Source organism: Erinaceus europaeus, chromosome 7, assembly GCF_950295315.1.
Source record: "Erinaceus europaeus chromosome 7, mEriEur2.1, whole genome shotgun sequence".
Lineage (NCBI taxonomy): Eukaryota > Metazoa > Chordata > Mammalia > Eulipotyphla > Erinaceidae > Erinaceus > Erinaceus europaeus.
In genome coordinates, this window is record NC_080168.1 from 59486505 (window position 1) to 59499461 (window position 12957).

Below are 12957 nucleotides of genomic sequence, written 5' to 3' on the forward strand. Positions count from 1 at the left end.
TGGTAAGGGGGCCAGGATCCAGGAGGTAGCAAACCTGGTTAAGTGCACACATTACCATGCTCAAGGGCCAACTTACAGCACCCACTCCAAATCTGCAAGGAAGAAACTCCCAGCGGTAAAGCAAGTATTGTGTTTCTCTGTCTATCTACGCCTTCCCTCTCAGATTCTTTCTATCCCATCAAAGAGAAGAAAGAAAAAAAAAAGTCTTCAGTGAGTGGTGGATTCATTATGCAGGCACCAGGCCCAGTGATAGATAACCCCAGTGGCAATTTTAAAAAAAAGTGTTGTTTAAAGATGATAGGAGAGAGTGGACCCTGTGGAATACACACTTTACCTTGTAGGAGGGCCAGGTTCCAGCCCCAGGTCGCCACAAGAGAGCACTGGCATGCTTGGGGGGGGGGGGGAACTTCACCAGAGGTGGAGCAGTGCAGTGCTGTCTCTGCTCTCTGTCTCTTTCTCCCTTTCTGTTTTTTACCCTGTCTACCTAACAAACAGTCCACCAAGGAGTGAAGTTGTGTAGGCATGGAACCCCAGTGGTAAGCCTGATGGCAAGTAAGGAAGGAAAGAAGGATCAGCAGAAATGGAAACATTCCCATATCAGGATGTTACTATTTTTTTGTCTTTATTTATTGGATAGAGACAGTCAGAAATTAAGAGGGAAGAAGATGACATAGAGGGAAAGAGACAGAGACACGTGTAGTACTACTTCACCACTTGTGACGTTATCCCCCTGCAGGTGGGGACTGGGGGCTCAAACCTGGGTCCTTGTGCATTGTAACGTGCACTCAACCAGGTGCACCACCACCTGGCCTCAGGATGCTACTTTAACTTTAAAAATACTCAGTTTAGGGGCCAGCAGGTTCCCCTCCCCCATAATATTACACTTGTGTTACCATGCACAAAGACCCACTTTTAAGCCCCACCACCACTACGTGGGTGGGCTTGCAGGGAAATTTCACTAGCAGTCTCTCTCTTCCTCTGCACATCTGTCTCTCACCCTCTATATAGAGGAAAGAAGGTATAAAATGGTTACCAGGAGAGGTGGAATACTGCAGGCACAGAGTCCCAGAGATAACCGTGGTGACTAAATAAATAAAGATACTCAGATTAGAGATCAAGGGATATCTATGCCGGTAAAGCATACACCATCATGCAGAGGACCTAGGTTCAAGCCCCAGCCACTACATGAAAACACCTTCATTGAAAGCTTCATTAGCAGTGTTGTGATTTCTGTGTTCTGGGGGGTGGCACAGTGGATAAAGCATTAAACTCTCAAGCATGAGGGCCTGAGTTTGAGCCCCAGCAGCACATGTACTAGAGTGATGTCTGGTTCTTTCTCTCTCTTCTCTTACATTTATTTATTTATTCCCTTCTGTTGCCCTCATTTTATTGTAGTTATTGTTGTTGTTACTGATGTCATTGTTGTTGGGTAGGACAGAGAGAAATGGAGAGAGATGGGGAAGACAGAGGGGGGAGAGAAAGATAAACATCTGCAAACCTGCTTTACCACTTGTGAAGCAACTCCCCTGCAGGTGCGGAGCCAGGGGCTCCAACTGCGATCCTTACGCTGGTCGTTAACGCTTTGAGCCATGTGCGCTTAACCTGCTGCACTACCAAGTGCAAGGACCCAGGTTCAAGCCTCCAGTACCCTCCTGCCAGAGGAAAGCTTCACAAGTGGTGAAGCAGTGTCTCTCTTCCTATCTCCCCTCTCAATTACTCTCTATCCTATTAAAATAAAATAGAAAAAATAAAGAAATAAAGAAAAATAAGTAGGTTGCCCTTGTTGTTTTTTCATTATTGTTGTAGTTATTATTGTTATTTATGTTGTTGTTGTTAGATATGACAGAGAGAAATGGAGAGGGGGGAAACAGGGGGAGTACTGTTAGCTAGGACAGAGAAATGGAGAGGGGGGGAAGACAGAGAAGGGGAGAGAAAGATAGACACCTGCAGACCTGCTTCATTGCCTGTGAAGTGACTCCCCTGCAGGTGGGGAGCCAGGGGCTCAAACCAGGATCCTTACACGGGTACTTGTGCTTTGCACCATGTGCGCTTAACCCGCTGCGCTACCGCTGGGATCCCTAAAAATAGGCATTTAAAAAATATAAGCTCTGGGGTTGGACACCAGGTTAAGTATACATAGTGCAAAGTGCAAGGAGCACCACAATGATCCTGGTTCGACCCCCCCAGCTCCTCACCTGCAGGGGGTCTTTCTCTCTCCCTCTCTGTCTTCCTCTCCTCTCTCAATTTCTCTCTGCCCTAACCAACAACAACAGCAAAAACAACAATACCAGCAACAACAACAATGGAAAAAAAAATGAACGCCAAGAGCAGTAGATTTGTAGTACAGGTACCCAAGCCCCAGCGATAAGGCTGGAGGCAAAAAAAAAAAAAAACCCTCTATATGCACATACATATATACATATGTACGCATGCACATACATGCATATATATTTACTAAATGCATGGTGATCAAATGAGATTCAACTTGCAAGCTGAGCCCCTGATGGGCCAGCATTATTCAAAGGAGGGGTGCTGACAAGCAGGACGGCCACTAAGCACTGTGATTAATGGGGTGAACTAAAGCAAGATGAGCCTGAAGTTAGTCTCCCAGCACAGCCCATAAAGATAAGGTGCCCTAGAGGGAAACTTGAGGACCGGCGAAAAGATCCCGGTTCAAGCCCCACACTCCCCACCTGCAAGGAAGTCACTTCATAAGCAGTGAAGCAGGTCTGCAGGTGTCTATCTTTCTCTCCCCCTCTGTCTTCCCCTCCTCTCTCCATTTCTCTCTGTCCTATCTGGCAATAACATCAGTAACAACAATAATAATAACCACAAGAATGATAAAAACAACAAGGGCAACAAAAAAGGAAAATAAATAAATAAAAATATTTATTAAAGGGAGTTGGGCTGTAGTGCAGCGGGTTAAGCGCAGGTGGCGTAAAGCGCAAGGGCCGGCATAAGGATCCTGGTTTGAGCCCTGATTCCCCACCTGGAGGGGAGTCGCTTCACAGGCGGTGAAGCAGGTCTGCAGGTGTCTATCTTTCTCTCCCCCTCTCCGTCTTCCCCCTCCTCTCTCCATTTCTCTCTGTCCTATCCAACAACGACAACTATAAAACAAGGGTAACAAAAGGGAATAAATAAATATTTAAAAATATATATTTATTAAAAAAAAAAAAAGATAAGGTGCCCTCCCAGACTGCCATGCAGACAACTCACAGGATTTCTCAGCCTGCTCTAGGTCCTGTTTCTTCCCACAGGAGGGAGCAGTTTCACTAGTTCCAGGTGCCAAGCAGGCAGGCAGTCAGCTACAACAGCTCAGAGGAAGTTGGAATGCTAGCAACAAGCCATGCTGATATAAGAAAAGTCAATGAATGCATGTCTTTTTAACATTAAAATTGCTGGCACTCGAATAGAAATCCCTAGGATGAGTCCAGATTCATATCCAAAGCCTTTAGTTACTATTTCTCTCTCTCTGAAAGCTTGGGATCACATAGCTAATGTTTGTCTTGCCTCCCATTGAGCAAAGAAATCTATACCAGCAGCTCCAGGTCCCCAATCTAAGGGAGATGTGCTCCAACAGGACCTGACTCATACTCCTCTGCTGTGTCTGCCCGCTGCTATTGGGATAAAGGCAAGATTCTTAATCTAGACTACAAACCAGGACATAAACTGGCCCCTGCCTGTCTGACTAACTTTATTTCTCAAGATTCTCTTGGGGACCTCTGTCAACTCCTTTCATCTCCTTCCAACTGCTAAGAGGGCACCCTATTCCATTTTTTTTTTGTCCTCAGGGTTATCGCTGGAGCTCGGTGCCTGCACTACAAATCCACTGCTCCTGGAGGTCATTTTTCCCTCCATTTTTGTTGCCCTTGTCACCCTTACTGTTGTTATTATTGTTAGTGGTGCTGTTGTTGTTGGATAGGACAGCAAGAAATGGAGAGAGGAGGGGCAGATAGAGGAGGGAGAGAAAGACAGACACCTACCGACCTGTTTCACCACTTCTGAAGCCACCTCACTGCAGGGGCCTTTAACCGGGATCATTACACTGGTCCTTGTGCTTGGCGTCATGTACTCATGTGCGCTTAACCTGCTGTGCTACTGCCTCACCCCCACCCCCACCCCATTCCAGATTTAACTAGTGATGTTGGGATGAGCAAACAGCTCTACAGAAAAAGGACATGTGGAACATGTCCCTCATATTGTGATACTTGAAATTTACTACATGGAGGATTGATATCCCTGATATAGAAAGAACTTTCCAAAGAGTTCAAAGTCCTTTCGAGAAAGGGGTGAGAAACATAAAGAGATGAATCATAGGAAAAGAAAGTCAGAGACGGCCCTTCCCCATACCAAAAAAAAAAAATGCTCATAATGAAACAACTACAAGCTAGTATCCCCACAGAGTTGTCATTTCTTATTTATTAGATAGGGAGAAGTCCAGAAGTGTGACAATATGCTCTGCTGACATGGCAAAATAGGTGTCATCATGCATTGCTGATGGGAATGCAAAATTATCTAACCTATATGGAAGGGACTTTGGCAATATTCACTATGATTACAAATGGTCCTCTGCTTGACTCAGTAACCTCCTTCCAGAGACTTATACAAAGGAACAAAAACAAAAGCACAGAAAGTTTAGTGCATAAGGCTATTTTTGTATTTATTTATTTATTGACTCCTGGGTTATCACTGGGCCTTGGTGTCAACACTACAAATCCACTGCTCTTGTCGGCCATTTTTTTCACCATTTTCATTGGATAGGACAGAGAGAAATTGAGAGAGGAGGTAGAGAGGGAGAAAGACACCTGCAGACCTGCTTCACTGCTTGTGAAGTGTCTCCCTCTAAAGATGAGGAGCAGGGGTTTGAACCTTGATCCTTGTGTTTAGTACTATGTGCACTTTACCAGGGGTGCCACTGCCAAGCCTCCTGCATACGGTTATTTCTGACAACGCTATAATAGCAAAAATTAAGAGCAAAGAGTATCTATCATGAAAAGACTGTTGAGTAACCTATGTTAGTCTGCCTATTTAAATAAAATGCATAAAAACCATGTCTATCTACCAATGTGGAATAATCACCAGAAAATACTGACTAAACATTACAAAAGAACCATGTTTGGGCAAAGGAAACATTACTATGGTTATGCAGACGACTTTCAAATCTCAACATCACTATGAGCCTGAGCTGAGAAGTGCTCTGGCTAAAAAATAATAATAAAGCAACCAATAGCACAGCTATATACAAGATACTGGGTACTGTACAGCAAACCCTAACAAAAGGACTTTTCAAAGTTAACCTAATTACCAAATAATGTGATGATGACATTAACTATCCATTGTCTTTTTGAACCCTAAGACAGCAGGAACCTCACATCTCCACTATAGAGCCTCTACTTCCCCCAGTCCTGGAAGCTTTGGATAGGGCCCACTTTCCCATATGCCTCTCCCAATCCATATCAAATAATATTGCATCTGCCAATCGCAACCTAATCAACACAATGATTGCCACCTCAACATGCTTCACTTCAGACTGTGTCCAGAGACTTCACATGTGGAATGACTACCCTTCAGCTTCATTACTCGGGTGAGACCATTCCTTTCATAGTATACTCTAATTCCATACCAGGTAGTTCACTTTCTAACAAAGTCCCAAAACCTAGATATACACTGGTTTCAGTGAGAGAGAGCATATGTTCACACGTATCCATAAACTACTGCAAAGTATAGACCTGAAAGCAGAAGTACACTAGAGTTTGCACTGGGTATCCCCCTAACACTTCCTCTCCACTATTCCAAGCTTTGGGTCCATGATTGCTCAACACTTTGTTTGGCTTTGTACGTTAACTCTCTTTTCAGTCACCAGGTTCCAGATGACATCAGGATGCTGACCAGGCTTCCCTGGACTGAAGAACCCACCAATATGTCCTGGAGCACCGCGTCCCCAGAGACCCACCCTAATAGGGAAAGAGAGAGGCAGACTGGGAGTAAGGACCAACCAGTCGACGCCCATGTTCAGCGGGGAAGCAATTACAGAAGCCAGACCTTCTACCTTCTGCAACCCATAATGACCCTGGGTCCATGCTTCCAGAGGGATAGAGAATTGGAAAGCTATCGGGGGGAGGGAGTGGGATATATGGAGATTGTTGGTGGGAATTGTGTGGAGTTGTACCCCTCCTACCCTATGGTTTTGTTAATTTATCCTTTCTTAAATAAAAAAATAAATTAAAAAATAATATTAAAATAAAAATAATAATAATAAGTAAGTTATAAAAGAAGTATGTTTAATAAAAACACTCGGGCATCAGGTGGTAGCATAGCGGGTTAAGTGCAGGTGGCACAAAGCACAAGGACCCACATAAGGATCCTGGTTCAAGCCCCTGGCTCCCCACCTGCAGGGGAGTAGCTTCACAAGTGGTGTCTTTCTCTTTCTCTCCCCCTCTCTGTCTTCCCCTCCTCTCTCCATTTCTCTCTGTCCTATCCAACAACAACGACAGCAATAACTACAACAATAAAACAACAAGGGCAACAAAAGGGAATAAATAATAAATAAATATTTTAAAATCTTAAGAAAAAACACTCATATTTACAAAAAAATCAAGCACCTTTTTTATCTAAGAAAAGGAAGAAATAATGTTACAAAGATGCATTTTAATTTTTTTTAAAATTTTTATTGGGGGATTAATGGTTTATAGTGAGTAGTAAATACAGTTGTTGATACATGTATAAAATTCTCAGTTTTCTGCAAAACACTCAAACTCCCCTCCTAGAAGGAGAAACAACAACTAATAAAAGTGGTTACCATTGGGAATTAGGGAAGACAAAGTGATATAGAAATAAAGAACTTAAGAAACCAGGGCAGAGGGGGTTCCCGGAAGAAAGTGGACTGAGAAGCTGTTAGCGGCTTGAGCTCTGACCACATCTCCTGGAAACGAAATGAAAACAACACTGGAGGGGAAAGGAATGGCAGTATTAGGGAAACAACAGTTGAGACCCCCAAGGAAAATACTGATTATCTTGAGGCAATTAGAGCACTGAAAGCTGAAATAGCTGTAATGAAGAAAGAAGCTGAGGCAAGGGAAAGCAGACTAACAGAAGCAGAAAACAGAATTAGTCAGACAGAGGATGAGTTAGAGAAAACCAAGAAAGAGGTGAAAGAGCTTAAAAAGAGATTGAGAGACACTGAAAACAACAACAGAGACATATGTGATGATCTCAAAAGAAGTAACATTCATGTAATTGGCCTGCCAGAGGAAGAAAGAGAAGAAGGGGAAGCAAACATTCTAGAGGAAATAATAGAAGAAAACTTCCCAGACCTGAATAACAGAAAGGACGTCAAGATTCAAGAGGCCCAGAGAGTACCAAACAGAATCAACCCAGACCTGAAGACACCAAGACACATCATAGTCACAATGAGAAGAAGTAAGGATAAAGAAAGGATCCTAAAGGCTGCAAGAGAGAAACAAAAAGTCACATACAAGGGTAAACCCATAAGATTATCTATAGACTTCTCCACTCAAACTCTAAAAGCCAGAAGAGAATGGCAAGAAATCTATCGAGCCCTGAATGAAAAAGGGTTTCAACTAAGGATAATATATCCTGCTAGACTTTCATTCAAACAAGATGGAGGGATCAAAACCTTCTTAGACAAACAACAGTTAAAGGAGGCAACCATCACCAAACCAGCCCTGAAAGAGGTTCTAAAGACCTCTTATAAACAAGAACATCACTATAATACTTGCAATATATCAGAGCAAACAATTTTTTTGAACAATGGCACTACAATACATTAAATCCATAATATCAATAAACGTCAATTGCTTAAACTCACCCATTAAAAGGCACAGGGTGGGGGGATGGATCAGAAAACATAACCCAACCATATGCTGCTTGCAAGAATCCCATCTGTCACAACAAGATAAACACAGACTTAAAGTGAAAGGATGGAAAACTATCATACAGGCTAATGGACCACAAAAAAGGGCAGGAACAGCCATTCTCATCTCAGACACAATAGATTTTAAATTAAATAAAGTAATAAAAGATAGGCAAGGACATTACATAATGATTAGAGGATCAATCAGCCAAGAAGACTTAACAATTATTAACATCTATGCACCCAATGAGGGACTATCTAAATACATTAAGCACCTACTGAAAGAATTTCAAAAATACATCAATAGTAATACAATAATAGTGGGAGACTTCAATACCCCACTCTCACACTTAGACAGATCAACAAAGCAGAGAACCAATAAAGATACAAGAGAATTGAATGAAGAGATCGACAGACTAGACCTCTAGGACATTTTCAGAGTTCTTCACCCCAAAAAACTGGAATACACCTTCTTTTCAAATCCACATAACACATACTCAAGGATAGACCACATGTTAGGCCACAAAGACAGCATCAATAAATTCAAGAGCATTGAAATCATCCCAAGTATCTTCTCAGACCACAGTGGAGTAAAACTAACATTTAACAACAAACAGAAAATTACTAAAAGTCACAGAATTTGGAAGCTAAACAAAATACTCCTTAGGAACCACTGGGTCAGAGACTCACTCAAGCAGGAAATTCAAATGTTCCTGGAAACAAATGAAAATGAAGACACAACCTATCAAAATATTTGGGACACAGCTAAAGCAGTACTGAGAGAGAAACTTATAGACATACAATCACATATTAAACACCAAGAAGAAGCTCAAATGAATGACCTTACTGCACACCTCAAGGACTTAGAGGAAGAGGAACAAAAGAACCCTAAAGCATCCAGAAGGACAGAAATCACTGAAGTTAGAGCAAAAATAAACAACATCGAAAATAAAAGAACCATACAAAAGATCAATGAAGCCAAATGTTGGTTCTTTGAAAGATTAAACAAAATTGACAAACCCCTAGCCAGAATCACCAAACAAAAAAGAGAGAAGACTCAAATTAATAGAATTGTAAACGATGGAGGAGATATCACAACTGACACCACAGAAATCCAGAGAATCCTGTGAAACTTCTATAAAGAACTATACGCCACCAAGCTAGAGAATCTGGAAGAAATGGAACAATTCCTAGAAACCTATGCCCTTCCAAAAATGAACCAAGAAGAACTACAAAATCTAAATGCACCAATCACAGACAAAGAAATTGAAACCGTTATTAAGAATCTCCCCAACAACAAAAGTCCTGGACCAGATGGCTTCACAAACGAATTCTACAAAACTTTCAGGAAACAGTTAATACCCATACTTCTTAAGCTATTCTATAAGATTAAAGAAACAGGAATACTCCCTTCCACCTTCTATGAAGCCAACATCAACCTGATACCAAAAGCTGATAGGGACAGAACAAAAAAGGAAAACTACAGACCAATATCTCTGATGAACATAGATGCCAAAATATTAAACAAGATCTTGGCCAACCGGATACAGCAACATATCAAAAAGATTGTTCATCACGACCAAGTGGGATTCATCCCAGGAATGCAAGGCTGGTTCAATATCCATAAGTCAATCAATGTCATTCACCACATCAATAAAAGCAAATCCAAAAACCACATGATTATCTCAATAGATGCAGAGAAAGCCTTTGACAAAATCCAACACCCATTCATGCTCAAAACTCTACAAAAAATGAGAATAGGTGGGAAATTCCTCAAGATAGTGGAGTCTATATATTGTAAACCTACAGCCAACATCATACTCAATGGACAGAAGCTGAAAGCATTCCCCCTCAGATCAGGGACTAGACAGGGCTGTCCACTGTCACCGTTGCTCTTCAACATAGTATTGGAAGTTCTTGCCATAGCAATCAGGCAAGAGAAAGGAATCAAAGGAATACAGATTGGAAGGGAAGAAGTCAAACTCTCACTATTTGCAGATGATATGATAGTATACATAGAAAAACCTAAATAATGCAGCAGAAAACTACTGGAAGTTACTAGGCAATATAGCAAGGTATCAGGCTACAAAATCAATGCACAAAAATCAGTGACATTTCTTTATGCAAACACTAAATCTGAAGAAGAAGACATCCAGAAATCATTCCCATTACTGTTTCATCAAAAACAATCAAATACCTAGGAATAAAGTTGACCAAAGAAGTGAAAGACTTGTATGCTGAAAACTATGAGTCGCTACTCAAGGAAATAGAAACTGATACCAAGAAATGGAAAGATATCCCATGTTCATGGATTGGAAGGATAAATATCATCAAAATGAATATTCTCCCCAGAGCCATATACAAATTTAATGCAATACCCATCAAAGTTCCAACAAGCTTCTTTAAGAGATAGAACAAACACTACAATAATTTATCTGGAACCAGAAAACACCTAGAATTGCCAAAACCATCTTGAGGAAAAGAAACAAAATTGGAGGCATCACACTCCCAGACCTTAAACTATATTATAAAGCCATCATCAACAAAACAGCATGGTACTGGAACAAAAATAGGCACACAGACCAGTGGAACAGAAGTGAAAGCCCAGAAATAAATCCCAACACCTATGGGCATCTAATCTTTGATAAGGGGGCCCAAAGGATTAAATGGAAAAAGGAGGCTCTCTTCAATAAATGGTGCTGGGAAAACTGGGTTGAAACATGCAGAAGAATGAAATTGAACCACTTTATCTCACCAGAAACAAAAATCAACTCCAAATGGATCAAAGACCTAGATGTCAGACCAGAAACAATCAAATACTTAGAGGAAAACATTGGTAAAACACTTTCCCACATACACCTTAAGGACATCTTTGATGAATCAAACCCAATTGCATGGAAGACTAAAGCAGAAACAAACCAATGGGACTACATCAAATTGCAAAGCTTCTGCACATCCAAAGAAACTATTAAACAAACAGAGAGACCCCTCACAGAATGGGAGAAGATCTTCACATGCCTTACATCAGACAAGAAACTAATCACCAAAATATATAAAGAGCTCAGCAAACTTAGCACCAAAAAAGCAAATGACCCCATCCAAAAATGGGCAGAGTATATGAACAAAACATTCACCTCAGAGGAGATCCAAAAGGCTAACAAACAAATGAAAAACTGCTCTAGGTCACTGATTGTCAGAGAAATGCAAATTAAGACAACACTAAGATACCACCTCACTCCTGTAAGAATGGCATACATCAAAAAGGACAGCAGCAACAAATGCTGGAGAGGATGTGGGGACAGAGGAACCCTACTACATTGCTGGTGGGAATGTAAATTGGTCCAGCCTCTGTGGAGAGCAGTCTGGAAAACTCTCACAAGGCTAGACATGGACCTTCCATATGATCCAGTAATTTCTCTCCTGAGGTTATACCCCAAGGACTCCATAACACCCAACCAAAAAGAGGTGTGTACTCCTATGTTCATAGCAGCACAATTCATAATAGCTAAAACCTGGAAGCAACCCAGGTGCCCAACAACAGATTAGTGGCTGAGAAAGCTGTGGTATATATATACACAATGGAATACTATGCAGCTATCAAGAACAATGAACCCACCTTCTCTGACCCACCTTGGACAGAGCTAGAAGGAATTATGTTAAGTGAACTAAGTCAGAAAGATAAAGATGAGTATGGGATGATCCCACTCATCAATAGAAGTTGAGTAAGAAGATCTGAAAGGGAAACTAAAAGCACGGACCTGACCAAATTACAGCAGGAACCTCGCATGTCCACTATAGAGCCCCTACTTCCCCCAGTCCTGGAACCCTTGGATAGGACCCACTTTCCCGTATGCCTCTCCCAATCCGTATCAAATAATACTGCATCCGCCGATCACAACGTAACCAACGCAACGATTGCCACCTCAACATGCTTCACTTCAGACTGTGTCCAGAGACTTCACATGTGGAATGCCAACCCTTCAGCTTCATTACTCGGGTGAGACCTTTCCTTTCATAGTATACTCTAATTTCATCTCAGGTGGTTCACTTTCTAACAAAGTCCCAAAACCTAGATATACACCAGTTTCTGTGAGAGAGAGCATATCTTCACACGTATCTATAAACTACTGCAAAATATATACCTGAAAGCAGAAGTACACTAGAGTTTGCAGTGAGTACCTCCCTAACACTTCCTCTCCACTATTCCAAGGTTTGGGTCCATGATTGCTCAACACTTTGTTTGGCTTCATATGTTAACTCTCTTTTCAGTCACCAGGTTCCAGATGACATCAGGATGCTGGCCAGGCTTCCCTGGATTGAAGACCCCACCAATGTGTCCTGGAGCTCAGCTTCCCCAGAGACCCACCCTACTAGGGAAAGAGAGAGGCAGACTGGGAGTATGGACTGACCAGTTAACGCCCTTGTTCAGCGGGGAAGCAATTACAGAAGCCAGACCTTCTACCTTCTGCAACCCATAATGACCCTGGGTCCATGCTCCCAGAGGGATGGAGAATGGGAAAGCTATCAGGCGAGGGGGTGGGATATGGGGATTAGGTGGTGGGAATTGTGTGGAGTTGTACCCCTCCTACCCTATGGTTTTGTTAATTAATCCTTTCTTAAATAAAAAAAAAAACAGGGCAGAAAGGGGAAAACACAAAGTGACACTTGGACTGGGGGTACTCTACTAATGTAAAGGACTCAGGGGAAGGAGGGCAAGGGAGAGACTGGGGGGGGGGGCTCCATGATCCTGTTACATGACGGCAGAAAAGAACTTAAGTTGGGGGTAAGAAGTGTTTTGTAAACAACTATCACAGCAGATGAAAAATTATACCCATATGTCAATAACTGTACTGTAAACCACTAACCTTCCTCCATAAAATGATTTTTAAAAGAAAGGAAGGAAGGAAGGGAGGGAGGAAGGGAGGGAGGGAGGAAGGAAGGAAGGAAGGAAGGAAGGAAGGAAGGTAGGGATGGAGGAAAAACTTTCTCAGAAAAGTGCCTTCTCTTTACTCTGGAAACATGTGTTTGGCACAAATATGATGTAAGGTAATACCAGAAAAGCTTCAACTGGAAGTAAAATGAAA